This window comes from Phyllobates terribilis, unplaced genomic scaffold, assembly GCF_046119375.1.
Source record: "Phyllobates terribilis strain yellow unplaced genomic scaffold, ASM4611937v1 Scaffold_134__1_contigs__length_4944459, whole genome shotgun sequence".
Taxonomy (NCBI): domain Eukaryota; kingdom Metazoa; phylum Chordata; class Amphibia; order Anura; family Dendrobatidae; genus Phyllobates; species Phyllobates terribilis.
Window position 1 is genome coordinate 539188 of NW_027362894.1, and position 19014 is coordinate 558201.

At 45.2% G+C, this 19014-nt stretch overlaps 10 non-coding genes across 10 annotated transcripts; all 10 read right to left on the minus strand.

Moving 5' to 3' along the window:
- Positions 1–1577: 1577 nt before the first annotated feature.
- On the minus strand, positions 1578–1768 carry LOC141204108 (U2 spliceosomal RNA). Its single transcript, XR_012275081.1, has one exon. It is a non-coding gene; the product is annotated as a U2 spliceosomal RNA (small nuclear RNA).
- A 1115-nt stretch (positions 1769–2883) lies between these two features.
- LOC141204113 (U2 spliceosomal RNA) lies at positions 2884–3074 on the minus strand. Its single transcript, XR_012275085.1, has one exon. It is a non-coding gene; the product is annotated as a U2 spliceosomal RNA (small nuclear RNA).
- Positions 3075–4189: 1115 nt separating this feature from the next.
- LOC141204292 (U2 spliceosomal RNA) lies at positions 4190–4379 on the minus strand. The gene has a single exon (XR_012275246.1). It is a non-coding gene; the product is annotated as a U2 spliceosomal RNA (small nuclear RNA).
- A 6175-nt stretch (positions 4380–10554) lies between these two features.
- On the minus strand, positions 10555–10745 carry LOC141204124 (U2 spliceosomal RNA). The gene has a single exon (XR_012275096.1). It is a non-coding gene; the product is annotated as a U2 spliceosomal RNA (small nuclear RNA).
- Positions 10746–11857: 1112 nt separating this feature from the next.
- LOC141204117 (U2 spliceosomal RNA) lies at positions 11858–12048 on the minus strand. The gene has a single exon (XR_012275089.1). It is a non-coding gene; the product is annotated as a U2 spliceosomal RNA (small nuclear RNA).
- A 1115-nt stretch (positions 12049–13163) lies between these two features.
- LOC141204135 (U2 spliceosomal RNA) lies at positions 13164–13354 on the minus strand. The gene has a single exon (XR_012275107.1). It is a non-coding gene; the product is annotated as a U2 spliceosomal RNA (small nuclear RNA).
- A 1115-nt stretch (positions 13355–14469) lies between these two features.
- On the minus strand, positions 14470–14660 carry LOC141204146 (U2 spliceosomal RNA). The gene has a single exon (XR_012275118.1). It is a non-coding gene; the product is annotated as a U2 spliceosomal RNA (small nuclear RNA).
- Positions 14661–15775: 1115 nt separating this feature from the next.
- Positions 15776–15966, minus strand: LOC141204158 (U2 spliceosomal RNA). The gene has a single exon (XR_012275129.1). It is a non-coding gene; the product is annotated as a U2 spliceosomal RNA (small nuclear RNA).
- Positions 15967–17081: 1115 nt separating this feature from the next.
- On the minus strand, positions 17082–17272 carry LOC141204169 (U2 spliceosomal RNA). Its single transcript, XR_012275140.1, has one exon. It is a non-coding gene; the product is annotated as a U2 spliceosomal RNA (small nuclear RNA).
- Positions 17273–18387: 1115 nt separating this feature from the next.
- LOC141204229 (U2 spliceosomal RNA) lies at positions 18388–18573 on the minus strand. The gene has a single exon (XR_012275196.1). It is a non-coding gene; the product is annotated as a U2 spliceosomal RNA (small nuclear RNA).
- Positions 18574–19014: the final 441 nt, after the last annotated feature.

Sequence of the window (19014 nt, forward strand, 5' to 3'; positions counted from 1 at the left end):
CGCCAGTAAAGGTTACATCATAGTCTCCACGTCGAGGATAATCCTGGATAGAAAGGATTTCGTTGGTTCTGACGTGGAGCAGTTTCTCAAGCACGTCCTGGACTACATATCCCAGATTCCGCATATCGGAACCACCAGCCGTAAAGCGGACCCTTATGGTGTTCTTGAGCCTCGCATATAGAGGCACGAGGTTGGGGTCAACCTCCATGGTATGGCGCAACAAAATGCAAATTGCAACCGCCTGCAATCTGCGCCTTCAGAGCTTTGTGATAAAGCACCTGAAGGCTGGGGGATCGCTGCCCGTTACCCTAGGACTAATCCCTCTCCCTAATAGCAGCAGGCAGGTGAAGCCCACCGAAGTGGACGATCCTGCCAGGCCAAGGAGAGGGGTACCTGAGTGCCCTTCAACTGAAACCTCCTGCTGTGAAGCACTTGGTCTCAGCCAAAAGGCCGAGAAGCGATAACCAGAATTGGTTTCAAACTACGGAGCCACCCAAGGATCCTGAAAAGTCCATTTGTGGAGATGAGCTCCTGGACTCCCGTTAAGAAGACATGTTGTCAACCTCTAGATCCCTTACATGCCTGCACTTTTCGGCTTGCTGCTGCTGCAATCCACGCGTTTTAGATCTGCATAACTCCACCTCTTTAAACACAGCACCTTCACCCCCTGCTGTTCCCACCCGCCTCAACACCGTTGGAAGGGAGGAGAACCAATTAAGGCGGGGGGTGGGGTGGAACGAGCAGCTGTCTACCCTTAGCAGGAGGGCTCCTGATTACATACCTCTCCTGCTGCTGCTGCTGCTGGCTGTCCAGCAGCAGACTGAAGGTGGCTGCTGCTGTGCACAGGTATATAAAGGCTCAGAGCCTATTATGACACGCGCAGCCAGCGTTCCATTGCCACATTCCATCTACTGCAGGCAGGATACCTGGCTGGCTGAATGTCGCTGAGAAGCTCACAGAGACCGCCATAAGCAACAGTTTAACAGAATGCCACAGACTAATCAACCAAACTTTTTGGGTTGGGTTCTCTTTTATAGTCTGCAGGCATTAAATGAAAGAAGTCAGTGTTCCAGCAGAAGGAGACAACGTTTCAGAAAAGGCATTGTAGCAAACCAAAAAAGAAATTTTAAGCGCAGCAGAGTAACCAGCGCACATACCTGTTAGCTCAGGTGAGTTTAAAAGGCTGCTGTTGATAACAAGGGCATTTGCTAAATAGATGGTGTGTGTGCAACAATATACTGAAAGGTCAATTATATTGTGCAGCTTATCTCACCACCTGTAGTTATTTAGGTGAAAGCTCCAAAATGCTTGCCTAATATGTCTGTTTATCCAAAAGGAAGTAAAAAGGGAGAGCTAGAAAGATAGCATTGCATCACATTACATGGCAATGCAATGCACAGTTGCTGAAGTTGAACCAAAATGAGCTTGTAATCTGGCTTCTGCAACTTTGAACATGAAAAATCCAATGAGGAGAAGAAAAGCAAAGCCAAAGAGTCCATCCCAAAATCCGACAAACAAGCAAAATGAACAAAAAACATTGAATTCAATTCTTTCTGATTTTAGAAACTGCATTAAAGAAGGGGTGCACCGGTCCTGGAGATACTACAATACCAGGTCAATGCGTGGAGTGGACAGAGCAAGCTCTTTTTCCATCTCCCTGTTCTAAAAATCCATTTAATATATGGTCCCCAGATAGGGGACGTATCAGATATTAAACTGATAAGAACAGATACTACACTTGATCTTAGCCAAAAGGCCGAGAAGCGATAACCAGAATTGGTTTCAAACTACGGAGCCACCCAAGGATCCTGAAAAGTCCATTTGTGGAGATGAGCTCCTGGACTCCCGTTAAGAAGACATGTTGTCAACCTCTAGATCCCTTACATGCCTGCACTTTTCGGCTTGCTGCTGCTGCAATGCACGCGTTTTAGATCTGCATAACTCCACCTCTTTAAACACAGCACCTTCACCCCCTGCTGTTCCCACCCGCCTCAACACCGTTGGAAGGGAGGAGAACCAATTAAGGCGGGGGGTGGGGTGGAACGAGCAGCTGTCTACCCTTAGCAGGAGGGCTCCTGATTACATACCTCTCCTGCTGCTGCTGCTGCTGGCTGTCCAGCAGCAGACTGAAGGTGGCTGCTGCTGTGCACAGGTATATAAAGGCTCAGAGCCTATTATGACACGCGCAGCCAGCGTTCCATTGCCACATTCCATCTACTGCAGGCAGGATACCTGGCTGGCTGAATGTCGCTGAGAAGCTCACAGAGACCGCCATAAGCAACAGTTTAACAGAATGCCACAGACTAATCAACCAAACTTTTTGGGTTGGGTTCTCTTTTATAGTCTGCAGGCATTAAATGAAAGAAGTCAGTGTTCCAGCAGAAGGAGACAACGTTTCAGAAAAGGCATTGTAGCAAACCAAAAAAGAAATTTTAAGCGCAGCAGAGTAACCAGCGCACATACCTGTTAGCTCAGGTGAGTTTAAAAGGCTGCTGTTGATAACAAGGGCATTTGCTAAATAGATGGTGTGTGTGCAACAATATACTGAAAGGTCAATTATATTGTGCAGCTTATCTCACCACCTGTAGTTATTTAGGTGAAAGCTCCAAAATGCTTGCCTAATATGTCTGTTTATCCAAAAGGAAGTAAAAAGGGAGAGCTAGAAAGATAGCATTGCATCACATTACATGGCAATGCAATGCACAGTTGCTGAAGTTGAACCAAAATGAGCTTGTAATCTGGCTTCTGCAACTTTGAACATGAAAAATCCAATGAGAAGAAGAAAAGCAAAGCCAAAGAGTCCATCCCAAAATCCGACAAACAAGCAAAATGAACAAAAAACATTGAATTCAATTCTTTCTGATTTTAGAAACTGCATTAAAGAAGGGGTGCACCGGTCCTGGAGATACTGCAATACCAGGTCAATGCGTGGAGTGGACAGAGCAAGCTCTTTTTCCATCTCCCTGTTCTAAAAATCCATTTAATATATGGTCCCCAGATAGGGGACGTATCAGATATTAAACTGATAAGAACAGATACTACACTTGATCTTAGCCAAAAGGCCGAGAAGCGATAACCAGAATTGGTTTCAAACTACGGAGCCACCCAAGGATCCTGAAAAGTCTATTTGTGGAGATGAGCTCCTGGACTCCCGTTAAGAAGACATGTTGTCAACCTCTAGATCCCTTACATGCCTGCACTTTTCGGCTTGCTGCTGCTGCAATCCACGCGTTTTAGATCTGCATAACTCCACCTCTTTAAACACAGCACCTTCACCCCCTGCTGTTCCCACCCGCCTCAACACCGTTGGAAGGGAGGAGAACCAATTAAGGCGGGGGGTGGGGTGGAACGAGCAGCTGTCTACCCTTAGCAGGAGGGCTCCTGATTACATACCTCTCCTGCTGCTGCTGCTGCTGGCTGTCCAGCAGCAGACTGAAGGTGGCTGCTGCTGTGCACAGGTATATAAAGGCTCAGAGCCTATTATGACACGCGCAGCCAGCGTTCCATTGCCACATTCCATCTACTGCAGGCAGGATACCTGGCTGGCTGAATGTCGCTGAGAAGCTCACAGAGACCGCCATAAGCAACAGTTTAACAGAATGCCACAGACTAATCAACCAAACTTTTTGGGTTGGGTTCTCTTTTATAGTCTGCAGGCATTAAATGAAAGAAGTCAGTGTTCCAGCAGAAGGAGACAACGTTTCAGAAAAGGCATTGTAGCAAACCAAAAAATAAATTTTAAGCGCAGCAGAGTAACCAGCGCACATACCTGTTAGCTCAGGTGAGTTTAAAAGGCTGCTGTTGATAACAAGGGCATTTGCTAAATAGATGGTGTGTGTGCAACAATATACTGAAAGGTCAATTATATTGTGCAGCTTATCTCACCACCTGTAGTTATTTAGGTGAAAGCTCCAAAATGCTTGCCTAATATGTCTGTTTATCCAAAAGGAAGTAAAAAGGGAGAGCTAGAAAGATAGCATTGCATCACATTACATGGCAATGCAATGCACAGTTGCTGAAGTTGAACCAAAATGAGCTTGTAATCTGGCTTCTGCAACTTTGAACATGAAAAATCCAATGAGGAGAAGAAAAGCAAAGCCAAAGAGTCCATCCCAAAATCCGACAAACAAGCAAAATGAACAAAAAACATTGAATTCAATTCTTTCTGATTTTAGAAACTGCATTAAAGAAGGGGTGCACCGGTCCTGGAGATACTGCAATACCAGGTCAATGCGTGGAGTGGACAGAGCAAGCTCTTTTTCCATCTCCCTGTTCTAAAAATCCATTTAATATATGGTCCCCAGATAGGGGACGTATCAGATATTAAACTGATAAGAACAGATCAGGTTTCAACATAATTTATTAAGTGCGTAAAAGATGGTTTACAATCAAAAACAACAACACAAACAGTACATTATTAAAACACAGAATTCCACCCATAAAAACCCCATATACGATTAGCATCCCTCCTCCCAATACATTTGACATCCCTCAAGTAATAAATATACATCTGGCTAAAAGCAATTTTAAGACAATCCTTCACAGAAATAGCATCACGTTTAAAAAGTAAAATATTGCGTGCCTTCCAAAGGGCGTCTTTAAAACAGTTAATCATACACCAACATATACAATACTGTTGAGGGGTCGGACATTTAAAAAGGCCATATAAAACATATTCATGGTTAAAATCTCTTAAACCGCAAGTCCATTTTAAAAGAATCCCAACTTTGTGCCAAAGTTCCTGTGCAAATGGGCAATTCCACATAAGGTGCAAGGTGGTTTCGTCATAAACACATGAGTCTCTGGGGCATTTGGCTCTGGCCACCAGGCCTCTCCTGTGTTGAAACTCTCTGGTGGGGAGGCACTGGTGGACCACCATCCATGCGATGTCCTTATGTCCATTTGCTAAGAATTTCCCGAAGACATTCTTCCAAACTTGCTTCGATCTCTCTTCTGAGAAATTTACTATGGGGGTCACATCTTCATTCCTCCTCAGAAAAGATAAAAGCTTCTTGCGGTCTTTAAAAATGTCCATATTAAAATCACCAAGGCTATAAAATCGAACAGTCTTTTCTAAGATTGCTTGGTGTTTGGGGGGGCATAGTAAAACAGGGGAATTCAACGACAACTTAAACCATCTTTTAAAAATCATCCCACAAGTATATTTTAAAAAATAACTTAGCGCACTATTACCATTAAAATGTTTGAAACAAAAGCAGAAATAATTTAAATACAAATAAATATGTAAATCGGGGACATCCCTTCCGCCGTTCATTTTATTCTTCCTCATTATTTCTCGCCTTAATTTTTCCATTTTGGAGTTCCATAAAAACATAAAGATCATCCTAGTCATTTTTTTAATTAAAACATCAGAGGGGGGGTACACCATAGCTATATACAGTATGAGGGGTAACAACACTGATTTTATAATTAAAATTTTCCCCTCCATTGTTAGGGACCTCAAACCCCAAAATGATATTTTCTTTGACATTTTTTCTATGACATTCTCCCAGCTTTGAGTTCCCACATTCTCCTCGTTAAAAACAACTCCAAGAATTTTTACATTGTCTCGTTTTATAGTGAGCTGCGGGAGTTGGGCGGTGTCCCAGGATCCCAAAGTCAGACATTCAGATTTATTTAAATTAAGTTTAAACCCGGATGCCTGGGAAAAAAATTCAATGCGCAACACCGCCCTCCGGAGGGAAGCAGGGTCCACGCACACAACTGTCACGTCATCCATGTAGCCAAAGACTCTCACATCACTGCCACCTCCGCCTGGAACAGGAACCCCTCTAATCACTTTGTCTTTCCTTATTGCGCTCAGCAGGGGCTCCATGGCGCAGATGAACAGGATGGGCGACAAGGGGCATCCCTGCTTCACTCCGGACTCAAGGGGAACTCCATCTGTTAAAAAGCCATTAAGAGAAATTTGACTAAAACAATTTTTATATAAAATCTTAATACAATTTAAAAGCATATTAGGGATACCCATTCTTTTTAAAACTCTAAAAAGAAATCTATGAGAGACTCTATCGAAAGCTTTTTCAAAATCTAGGGCTAAAAGAGCTACATTTTGACCCCGGTCTCTGGAATACCAAATTACATCCCTTAATACGTTTAAAACCTCTGAAATACTTCTGCCTGGTACACTACAAACCTGCTCAGGCTGGATTAGTTTGGCAATGACACTCCTGAGCCGGTCTGCAACCACCTTAGCAAGTACCTTGTAATCAACATTTAGGAGAGTTATGGGTCTCCAATTCGCTAGAGTACTGCGGTCACCTTTTTTATATATCAAAGACACCACTCCTCTCCTCCACGAAAATGGCAACTGTTCACAAATAAAAACTTCTTTAAAAAGCATAAAAAGGTCCTCTTTTAAAATGTCCCAAAAAGTAAGGTAAAATTCTACAGGTAGTCCGTCACACCCAGGTGCTTTACCCTTAGAGAAACTTTTAAAAACATAAAATAATTCCTCTAAAACAATATCGCGTTCTAAAAACTCCTGGTCTGTAAAATTTAACTTAAAATCGAGATCATTAAGAGCATCAGATAAAAAGGACTCATCTATACACTTTTTACTAAAAAGATGCTTATAAAAGTTAAAAGTAGCATTCAACATTCCCTGCATAGATGTTTCACCCTCTAGATTTGTGATCACTTCTCTTTTATCCATGACTTTTTTGAAGAAGAAGCGAGAGCACTTCTCCCCCTCCTCCAAGTGCTGCACTCTAGAGTTAAAAATAATCTCTTTCCCCTTTGTGTCTATGCAGTTCTGAATTTCAGTTTTTAGGCTAGCAATATCATCTCCCACCTCCACCCCTAGCTCTTTGAATTTAAAAAGTGTTTGCAGTTTGGTGTTAAGATCACTAAAACATCTTTTTTTCTCTCTAGCTTTACGTCTCCCTGCTTTTATAAAAAACATTCTGACTTTTTTTTTCAAATTTTCCCACCAGGTTACCATAGGGGCATCAGAAGGTTTTTGTCGCCGCCAGGCTTGATAGGCTTCACCAAAGTCTTGTCGAATCAGAGGGTCCTCCAGCAGGTAAGTACTTAGACGCCAGAGGCCCCTGTTGACCCTCTGTTCATCCCGGTATTCTAGGTGCACCTCCAAGCCCTTATGGTCAGAAAATATATTTGATGTTAAAACACATTTTACAGGGTTAAAATCATCTGATAGGAAAATAAAATCGATCCTGGAGGACACCCCTCTTCCGGACCACGTATAACCAGGGTCCGTCGGCAGGAGTGACCTCCACGCATCGCATAATTTAAAATCAGTTATAAAATCTTTCAATAGATGACATGACTTATCCAATTTGCGTAAAGGGTCACCCCCTGCTCGTTGTTCACTAGCACAAAGACAATTAAAATCACCCCCTACGACCAGGGGAGATGACCCAGTACAGTACAATGGCAATATCCCAAATAAATTAATTCTCTCTTGCTTATCAGGGGGAGCATAAATATTCATTACACGTAGGGTAAAACCATTAAATTTAAAATGCACTAAAACCACTCTGCCTGGTACTATTTCTGTGACAGCATTTATAGTAATATTTCTCCCACGACAGAGGAAGCCCACCCCCGCTGACTTGTTGTCATTGGAGCCAGACCAGATGGAGGGCCCCAGTCTCCAATCTGTCTTGATATCATTATAATTTAGTGCATGTTGTATCCCGCATTCCTGTAATAAACATATGTCAAAGTCAGTGGTTTCTAAATACTTGAATAGAGCAGCCCTACGAACTGGGCTCTTTAATGACCTCACATTCAGTGAGACAAGTCTTATTGTGGGCATTCATAGGTCAGGGTGGTGGATCTTCCATGAGGACACCTGACTCAAAGCCCTGTATATCAAATTGCTCCAGGACATCCGGGCTAGAAGACCCAAACGACTCGATATTCTGTGAGCCGGCGGTTGCCCCCTCGTAGGTCACGGTTCCCACCCACATTCCAGGAGACGCTGGGGATTCGACATTCCGTCTCTTTTTCGGGGCAGACTCCACTAGGTCACTGGTGCAGTCCTCCTCTTCCTCCACCTCCTCCAGGGGGGGAGACTGGTCCATCAGGACAAGATCAGCAACACAGATTTCCTGATGTTCGCCACCTAGAAGCAAAGCCCCCTCATCTGGCTGGCTAATCGCCCTGGAAGATCCTGAGGCCATCGCTGCGTGGTCCCCTGTAGCCAACCGCACAGGGGCACCACCCTCCAGCCCAACAGGATCGGTATCGGGAACCATCGATACGGAGGATACCCTCCCAGAAGGAGGACCCCCCCGCTCCGGTCCATGCGAGGTCCGCCCATCGTTAAGGGACTTCGATGCAGGTGCCGCCCCAGAGGGGCCTCCGGCTCCCTGCTCCATCCCAGCCTTCTCGCCCTTCGAACCGCCCTCCGACGCCGGCCTGCCAGTGAAGACCGGTGGGCGCATCGGCTCAGCTTCAGAAGATGCAGCTTCTGCGTAGGTCCTGGTCCTGGTCCTGTTGGGGCATCCTCGGAACATGTGCCCCGCCTCACCGCAGAGATTACATTTCCTCCCAGCGGGACAGTCCTTCATTAAATGTCCGTAACAGCTGCAATTATTGCAGCGGTCTACTTTCCTGCCCGTGCAGGACGTTTGGGTATGACCCATTTGTCCACAGTTCCTGCAACATACTGGCATTCCAGGATAAAATAAGTAGCCTCTGCTCTTACCGATTACGAAGGTTGAGGGAGGGTGTAGCATTCCTCCCACTCCACTAAGGTCCCTCTTTAGACGGGCCATATACCTTCTCTTGCCGCACCAGAAGCCTACCGCGTTCTTCACAGTACCCAGGTATCTCAGATCATCACAATAGCGGGTAAGGTAGGTCGAGATGTCTGCAGCTTCCACAAAGGGGTTCGGGAAATGCACCACGATGGGGATCTCGTCATAAGCATACAAGAGACAAAAGGTTAGTCCATCCAACTCATCTAAGTAGTTTTTCTCGTTTACCTTTTGTACGAGTTGCTGACAGCATCCCTGGCTCTTGAAGGTGATGGTGTATGTCCCCTTGTACTCGTTGTCCTGGAAGCAGAATATGTCTTCCCGCCGAAACTCCAGAACTCCAAGAAGAATCCTATGGCAGATGTAGTCCAAATTCTTCTCCATCCTCGATGTTGCTCCAACTTCAATCCTCACGGTGTTCCGCATCCGGGCATCACCCGATGAATATGTGAGCGTTGCCGGCATCCTTCACTCAGGAACGTACCGACTCTTCTCTCTGAAAGGCGCAAGCCTTCATGGGATCCCTTCCCGTTGCTCCCGGACTAATCCTTCCTCCCAATAGCAGCAGGGGGGTTAAGTCCCTCCGAAGAGGAACGATCCCCCCAGGCCGAGAGAAAGGGTACCAAGAGCACCTCACAGGCAAGACCACACAGGTAAACCTGATAGATCGTGCCAAAAGGCCGAGAAGCGATAACCAGAATTGGTTTCAAACTACGGAGCCACCCAAGGATCCTGAAAAGTCCATTTGTGGAGATGAGCTCCTGGACTCCCGTTAAGAAGACATGTTGTCAACCTCTAGATCCCTTACATGCCTGCACTTTTCGGCTTGCTGCTGCTGCAATCCACGCGTTTTAGATCTGCATAACTCCACCTCTTTAAACACAGCACCTTCACCCCCTGCTGTTCCCACCCGCCTCAACACCGTTGGAAGGGAGGAGAACCAATTAAGGCGGGGGGTGGGGTGGAACGAGCAGCTGTCTACCCTTAGCAGGAGGGCTCCTGATCACATACCTCTCCTGCTGCTGCTGCTGCTGGCTGTCCAGCAGCAGACTGAAGGTGGCTGCTGCTGTGCACAGGTATATAAAGGCTCAGAGCCTATTATGACACGCGCAGCCAGCGTTCCATTGCCACATTCCATCTACTGCAGGCAGGATACCTGGCTGGCTGAATGTCGCTGAGAAGCTCACAGAGACCGCCATAAGCAACAGTTTAACAGAATGCCACAGACTAATCAACCAAACTTTTTGGGTTGGGTTCTCTTTTATAGTCTGCAGGCATTAAATGAAAGAAGTCAGTGTTCCAGCAGAAGGAGACAACGTTTCAGAAAAGGCATTGTAGCAAACCAAAAAATAAATTTTAAGCGCAGCAGAGTAACCAGCGCACATACCTGTTAGCTCAGGTGAGTTTAAAAGGCTGCTGTTGATAACAAGGGCATTTGCTAAATAGATGGTGTGTGTGCAACAATATACTGAAAGGTCAATTATATTGTGCAGCTTATCTCACCACCTGTAGTTATTTAGGTGAAAGCTCCAAAATGCTTGCCTAATATGTCTGTTTATCCAAAAGGAAGTAAAAAGGGAGAGCTAGAAAGATAGCATTGCATCACATTACATGGCAATGCAATGCACAGTTGCTGAAGTTGAACCAAAATGAGCTTGTAATCTGGCTTCTACAACTTTGAACATGAAAAATCCAATGAGGAGAAGAAAAGCAAAGCCAAAGAGTCCATCCCAAAATCCGACAAACAAGCAAAATGAACAAAAAACATTGAATTCAATTCTTTCTGATTTTAGAAACTGCATTAAAGAAGGGGTGCACCGGTCCTGGAGATACTGCAATACCAGGTCAATGCGTGGAGTGGACAGAGCAAGCTCTTTTTCCATCTCCCTGTTCTAAAAATCCATTTAATATATGGTCCCCAGATAGGGGACGTATCAGATATTAAACTGATAAGAACAGATACTACACTTGATCTTAGCCAAAAGGCCGAGAAGCGATAACCAGAATTGGTTTCAAACTACGGAGACACCCAAGGATCCTGAAAAGTCCATTTGTGGAGATGAGCTCCTGGACTCCCGTTAAGAAGACATGTTGTCAACCTCTAGATCCCTTACATGCCTGCACTTTTCGGCTTGCTGCTGCTGCAATCCACGCGTTTTAGATCTGCATAACTCCACCTCTTTAAACACAGCACCTTCACCCCCTGCTGTTCCCACCCGCCTCAACACCGTTGGAAGGGAGGAGAACCAATTAAGGCGGGGGGTGGGGTGGAACGAGCAGCTGTCTACCCTTAGCAGGAGGGCTCCTGATTACATACCTCTCCTGCTGCTGCTGCTGGCTGTCCAGCAGCAGACTGAAGGTGGCTGCTGCTGTGCACAGGTATATAAAGGCTCAGAGCCTATTATGACACGCGCAGCCAGCGTTCCATTGCCACATTCCATCTACTGCAGGCAGGATACCTGGCTGGCTGAATGTCGCTGAGAAGCTCACAGAGACCGCCATAAGCAACAGTTTAACAGAATGCCACAGACTAATCAACCAAACTTTTTGGGTTGGGTTCTCTTTTATAGTCTGCAGGCATTAAATGAAAGAAGTCAGTGTTCCAGCAGAAGGAGACAACGTTTCAGAAAAGGCATTGTAGCAAACCAAAAAAGAAATTTTAAGCGCAGCAGAGTAACCAGCGCACATACCTGTTAGCTCAGGTGAGTTTAAAAGGCTGCTGTTGATAACAAGGGCATTTGCTAAATAGATGGTGTGTGTGCAACAATATACTGAAAGGTCAATTATATTGTGCAGCTTATCTCACCACCTGTAGTTATTTAGGTGAAAGCTCCAAAATGCTTGCCTAATATGTCTGTTTATCCAAAAGGAAGTAAAAAGGGAGAGCTAGAAAGATAGCATTGCATCACATTACATGGCAATGCAATGCACAGTTGCTGAAGTTGAACCAAAATGAGCTTGTAATCTGGCTTCTGCAACTTTGAACATGAAAAATCCAATGAGGAGAAGAAAAGCAAAGCCAAAGAGTCCATCCCAAAATCCGACAAACAAGCAAAATGAACAAAAAACATTGAATTCAATTCTTTCTGATTTTAGAAACTGCATTAAAGAAGGGGTGCACCGGTCCTGGAGATACTGCAATACCAGGTCAAAGCGTGGAGTGGACAGAGCAAGCTCTTTTTCCATCTCCCTGTTCTAAAAATCCATTTAATATATGGTCCCCAGATAGGGGACGTATCAGATATTAAACTGATAAGAACAGATACTACACTTGATCTTAGCCAAAAGGCCGAGAAGCGATAACCAGAATTGGTTTCAAACTACGGAGCCACCCAAGGATCCTGAAAAGTTCATTTGTGGAGATGAGCTCCTGGACTCCCGTTAAGAAGACATGTTGTCAACCTCTAGATCCCTTACATGCCTGCACTTTTCGGCTTGCTGCTGCTGCAATCCACGCGTTTTAGATCTGCATAACTCCACCTCTTTAAACACAGCACCTTCACCCCCTGCTGTTCCCACCCGCCTCAACACCGTTGGAAGGGAGGAGAACCAATTAAGGCGGGGGGTGGGGTGGAACGAGCAGCTGTCTACCCTTAGCAGGAGGGCTCCTGATTACATACCTCTCCTGCTGCTGCTGCTGCTGGCTGTCCAGCAGCAGACTGAAGGTGGCTGCTGCTGTGCACAGGTATATAAAGGCTCAGAGCCTATTATGACACGCGCAGCCAGCGTTCCATTGCCACATTCCATCTACTGCAGGCAGGATACCTGGCTGGCTGAATGTCGCTGAGAAGCTCACAGAGACCGCCATAAGCAACAGTTTAACAGAATGCCACAGACTAATCAACCAAACTTTTTGGGTTGGGTTCTCTTTTATAGTCTGCAGGCATTAAATGAAAGAAGTCAGTGTTCCAGCAGAAGGAGACAACGTTTCAGAAAAGGCATTGTAGCAAACCAAAAAAGAAATTTTAAGCGCAGCAGAGTAACCAGCGCACATACCTGTTAGCTCAGGTGAGTTTAAAAGGCTGCTGTTGATAACAAGGGCATTTGCTAAATAGATGGTGTGTGTGCAACAATATACTGAAAGGTCAATTATATTGTGCAGCTTATCTCACCACCTGTAGTTATTTAGGTGAAAGCTCCAAAATGCTTGCCTAATATGTCTGTTTATCCAAAAGGAAGTAAAAAGGGAGAGCTAGAAAGATAGCATTGCATCACATTACATGGCAATGCAATGCACAGTTGCTGAAGTTGAACCAAAATGAGCTTGTAATCTGGCTTCTGCAACTTTGAACATGAAAAATCCAATGAGGAGAAGAAAAGCAGAGCCAAAGAGTCCATCCCAAAATCCGACAAACAAGCAAAATGAACAAAAAACATTGAATTCAATTCTTTCTGATTTTAGAAACTGCATTAAAGAAGGGGTGCACCGGTCCTGGAGATACTGCAATACCAGGTCAATGCGTGGAGTGGACAGAGCAAGCTCTTTTTCCATCTCCCTGTTCTAAAAATCCATTTAATATATGGTCCCCAGATAGGGGACGTATCAGATATTAAACTGATAAGAACAGATACTACACTTGATCTTAGCCAAAAGGCCGAGAAGCGATAACCAGAATTGGTTTCAAACTACGGAGCCACCCAAGGATCCTGAAAAGTCCATTTGTGGAGATGAGCTCCTGGACTCCCGTTAAGAAGACATGTTGTCAACCTCTAGATCCCTTACATGCCTGCACTTTTCGGCTTGCTGCTGCTGCAATCCACGCGTTTTAGATCTGCATAACTCCACCTCTTTAAACACAGCACCTTCACCCCCTGCTGTTCCCACCCGCCTCAACACCGTTGGAAGGGAGGAGAACCAATTAAGGCGGGGGGTGGGGTGGAACGAGCAGCTGTCTACCCTTAGCAGGAGGGCTCCTGATTACATACCTCTCCTGCTGCTGCTGCTGCTGGCTATCCAGCAGCAGACTGAAGGTGGCTGCTGCTGTGCACAGGTATATAAAGGCTCAGAGCCTATTATGACACGCGCAGCCAGCGTTCCATTGACACATTCCATCTACTGCAGGCAGGATACCTGGCTGGCTGAATGTCGCTGAGAAGCTCACAGAGACCGCCATAAGCAACAGTTTAACAGAATGCCACAGACTAATCAACCAAACTTTTTGGGTTGGGTTCTCTTTTATAGTCTGCAGGCATTAAATGAAAGAAGTCAGTGTTCCAGCAGAAGGAGACAACGTTTCAGAAAAGGCATTGTAGCAAACCAAAAAAGAAATTTTAAGCGCAGCAGAGTAACCAGCGCACATACCTGTTAGCTCAGGTGAGTTTAAAAGGCTGCTGTTGATAACAAGGGCATTTGCTAAATAGATGGTGTGTGTGCAACAATATACTGAAAGGTCAATTATATTGTGCAGCTTATCTCACCACCTGTAGTTATTTAGGTGAAAGCTCCAAAATGCTTGCCTAATATGTCTGTTTATCCAAAAGGAAGTAAAAAGGGAGAGCTAGAAAGATAGCATTGCATCACATTACATGGCAATGCAATGCACAGTTGCTGAAGTTGAACCAAAATGAGCTTGTAATCTGGCTTCTGCAACTTTGAACATGAAAAATCCAATGAGGAGAAGAAAAGCAAAGCCAAAGAGTCCATCCCAAAATCCGACAAACAAGCAAAATGAACAAAAAACATTGAATTCAATTCTTTCTGATTTTAGAAACTGCATTAAAGAAGGGGTGCACCGGTCCTGGAGATACTGCAATACCAGGTCAATGCGTGGAGTGGACAGAGCAAGCTCTTTTTCCATCTCCCTGTTCTAAAAATCCATTTAATATATGGTCCCCAGATAGGGGACGTATCAGATATTAAACTGATAAGAACAGATACTACACTTGATCTTAGCCAAAAGGCCGAGAAGCGATAACCAGAATTGGTTTCAAACTACGGAGTCACCCAAGGATCCTGAAAAGTCCATTTGTGGAGATGAGCTCCTGGACTACCGTTAAGAAGACATGTTGTCAACCTCTAGATCCCTTACATGCCTGCACTTTTCGGCTTGCTGCTGCTGCAATCCACGCGTTTTAGATCTGCATAACTCCACCTCTTTAAACACAGCACCTTCACCCCCTGCTGTTCCCACCCGCCTCAACACCGTTGGAAGGGAGGAGAACCAATTAAGGCGGGGGGTGGGGTGGAACGAGCAGCTGTCTACCCTTAGCAGGAGGGCTCCTGATTACATACCTCTCCTGCTGCTGCTGCTGCTGGCTGTCCAGCAGCAGACTGAAGGTGGCTGCTGCTGTGCACAGGTATATAAAGGCTCAGAGCCTATTATGACACGCGCAGCCAGCGTTCCATTGCCACATTCCATCTACTGCAGGCAGGATACCTGGCTGGCTGAATGTCGCTGAGAAGCTCACAGAGACCGCCATAAGCAACAGTTTAACAGAATGCCACAGACTAATCAACCAAACATTTTGGGTTGGGTTCTCTTTTATAGTCTGCAGGCATTAAATGAAAGAAGTCAGTGTTCCAGCAGAAGGAGACAACGTTTCAGAAAAGGCATTGTAGCAAACCAAAAAAGAAATTTTAAGCGCAGCAGAGTAACCAGCACACATACCTGTTAGCTCAGGTGAGTTTAAAAGGCTGCTGTTGATAACAAGGGCATTTGCTAAATAGATGGTGTGTGTGCAACAATATACTGAAAGGTCAATTATATTGTGCAGCTTATCTCACTACCTGTAGTTATTTAGGTGAAAGCTCCAAAATGCTTGCCTAATATGTCTGTTTATCCAAAAGGAAGTAAAAAGGGAGAGCTAGAAAGATAGCATTGCATCACATTACATGGCAATGCAATGCACAGTTGCTGAAGTTGAACCAAAATGAGCTTGTAATCTGGCTTCTGCAACTTTGAACATGAAAAATCCAATGAGGAGAAGAAAAGCAAAGCCAAAGAGTCCATCCCAAAATCCGACAAACAAGCAAAATGAACAAAAAACATTGAATTCAATTCTTTCTGATTTTAGAAACTGCATTAAAGAAGGGGTGCACCGGTCCTGGAGATACTGCAATACCAGGTCAATGCGTGGAGTGGACAGAGCAAGCTCTTTTTCCATCTCCCTGTTCTAAAAATCCATTTAATATATGGTCCCCAGATAGGGGACGTATCAGATATTAAACTGATAAGAACAGATACTACACTTGATCTTAGCCAAAAGGCCGAGAAGCGATAACCAGAATTGGTTTCAAACTACGGAGCCACCCAAGGATCCTGAAAAGTCCATTTGTGGAGATGAGCTCCTGGACTCCCGTTAAGAAGACATGTTGTCAACCTCTAGATCCCTTACATGCCTGCACTTTTCGGCTTGCTGCTGCTGCAATCCACGCGTTTTAGATCTGCATAACTCCACCTCTTTAAACACAGCACCTTCACCCCCTGCTGTTCCCACCCGCCTCAACACCGTTGGAAGGGAGGAGAACCAATTAAGGCGGGGGGTGGGGTGGAACGAGCAGCTGTCTACCCTTAGCAGGAGGGCTCCTGATTACATACCTCTCCTGCTGCTGCTGCTGCTGGCTATCCATCAGCAGACTGAAGGTGGCTGCTGCGGTGCACAGGTATATAAAGGCTCAGAGCCTATTATGACACGCGCAGCCAGCGTTCCATTGACACATTCCATCTACTGCAGGCAGGATACCTGGCTGGCTGAATGTCGCTGAGAAGCTCACAGAGACCGCCATAAGCAACAGTTTAACAGAATGCCACAGACTAATCAACCAAACTTTTTGGGTTGGGTTCTCTTTTATAGTCTGCAGGCATTAAATGAAAGAAGTCAGTGTTCCAGCAGAAGGAGACAACGTTTCAGAAAAGGCATTGTAGCAAACCAAAAAAGAAATTTTAAGCGCAGCAGAGTAACCAGCGCACATACCTGTTAGCTCAGGTGAGTTTAAAAGGCTGCTGTTGATAACAAGGGCATTTGCTAAATAGATGGTGTGTGTGCAACAATATACTGAAAGGTCAATTATATTGTGCAGCTTATCTCACCACCTGTAGTTATTTAGGTGAAAGCTCCAAAATGCTTGCCTAATATGTCTGTTTATCCAAAAGGAAGTAAAAAGGGAGAGCTAGAAAGATAGCATTGCATCACATTACATGGCAATGCAATGCACAGTTGCTGAAGTTGAACCAAAATGAGCTTGTAATCTGGCTTCTGCAACTTTGAACATGAAAAATCCAATGAGGAGAAGAAAAGCAAAGCCAAAGAGTCCATCCCAAAATCCGACAAACAAGCAAAATGAACAAAAAACATTGAATTCAATTCTTTCTGATTTTAGAAACTGCATTAAAGAAGGGGTGCACCGGTCCTGGAGATACTGCAATACCAGGTCAATGCGTGGAGTGGACAGAGCAAGCTCTTTTTCCATCTCCCTGTTCTAAAAATCCATTTAATATATGGTCCCCAGATAGGGGACGTATCAGATATTAAACTGATAAGAACAGATACTACACTTGATCTTAGCCAAAAGGCCGAGAAGCGATAACCAGAATTGGTTTCAAACTACGGAGTCACCCAAGGATCCTGAAAAGTCCATTTGTGGAGATGAGCTCCTGGACTACCGTTAAGAAGACATGTTGTCAACCTCTAGATCCCTTACATGCCTGCACTTTTCGGCTTGCTGCTGCTGCAATCCACGCGTTTTAGATCTGCATAACTCCACCTCTTTAAACACAGCACCTTCACCCCCTGCTGTTCCCACCCGCCTCAACACCGTTGGAAGGGAGGAGAACCAATTAAGGCGGGGGGTGGGGTGGAACGAGCAGCTGTCTACCCTTAGCAGGAGGGCTCCTGATTACATACCTCTCCTGCTGCTGCTGCTGCTGGCTGTCCAGCAGCAGACTGAAGGTGGCTGCTGCTGTGCACAGGTATATAAAGGCTCAGAGCCTATTATGACACGCGCAGCCAGCGTTCCATTGCCACATTCCATCTACTGCAGGCAGGATACCTGGCTGGCTGAATGTCGCTGAGAAGCTCACAGAAACCGCCATAAGCAACAGTTTAACAGAATGCCACAGACTAATCAACCAAACATTTTGGGTTGGGTTCTCTTTTATAGTCTGCAGGCATTAAATGAAAGAAGTCAGTGTTCCAGCAGAAGGAGACAACGTTTCAGAAAAGGCATTGTAGCAAACCAAAAAATAAATTTTAAGCGCAGCAGAGTAACCAGCGCACATACCTGTTAGCTCAGGTGAGTTTAAAAGGCTGCTGTTGATAACAAGGGCATTTGCTAAATAGATGGTGTGTGTGCAACAATATACTGAAAGGTCAATTATATTGTGCAGCTTATCTCACTACCTGTAGTTATTTAGGTGAAAGCTCCAAAATGCTTGCCTAATATGTCTGTTTATCCAAAAGGAAGTAAAAAGGGAGAGCTAGAAAGATAGCATTGCATCACATTACATGGCAATGCAATGCACAGTTGCTGAAGTTGAACCAAAATGAGCTTGTAATCTGGCTTCTGCAACTTTGAACATGAAAAATCCAATGAGGAGAAGAAAAGCAAAGCCAAAGAGTCCATCCCAAAATCCGACAAACAAGCAAAATGAACAAAAAACATTGAATTCAATTCTTTCTGATTTTAGAAACTGCATTAAAGAAGGGGTGCACCGGTCCTGGAGATACTGCAATACCAGGTCAATGCGTGGAGTGGACAGAGCAAGCTCTTTTTCCATCTCCCTGTTCTAAAAATCCATTTAATATATGGTCCCCAGATAGGGGACGTATCAGATATTAAACTGATAAGAACAGATTTTTTTTTTGATTGAAGCTGCATCCAAGGCACTGAAAAATGTGACCGAAGTCACACCAAAACAGCGCACGAGGCGAGGATTCATGTGGACCCTTCCCGGAGGAGAGGGTCCCCAATAAACCATCCCCATCCCTCCGAGCCAGAAGGCCACAGCGAGGGTCAGGGATCTCCGATGCTCTCCCTAGCCGAAGCCGGAGAAGAGCCGTTTTCGTGCTCCCAGCTTCCATCTAGGCTGCCACCCTAGTGGAGCTGGAGCCTGTGTTGGTTTCTCAGCCCAAAGCTGACCGGACCTCCGACCGGGTTTATAAAAATTCCCCTTCCTAGCCCGGAGGCCAGGAATAGGGGGGGTTGCTCAGAAAGTATGATTGGCAAAGGTGCGGCGTGCTACGAAGCCAAGTCTTTCTGGGGTTCCCAGTCCCAGTAAGCTTGGACTCCCACCAGGGCGCCTACTCCTGGGGCACATTGCTCCAAAGC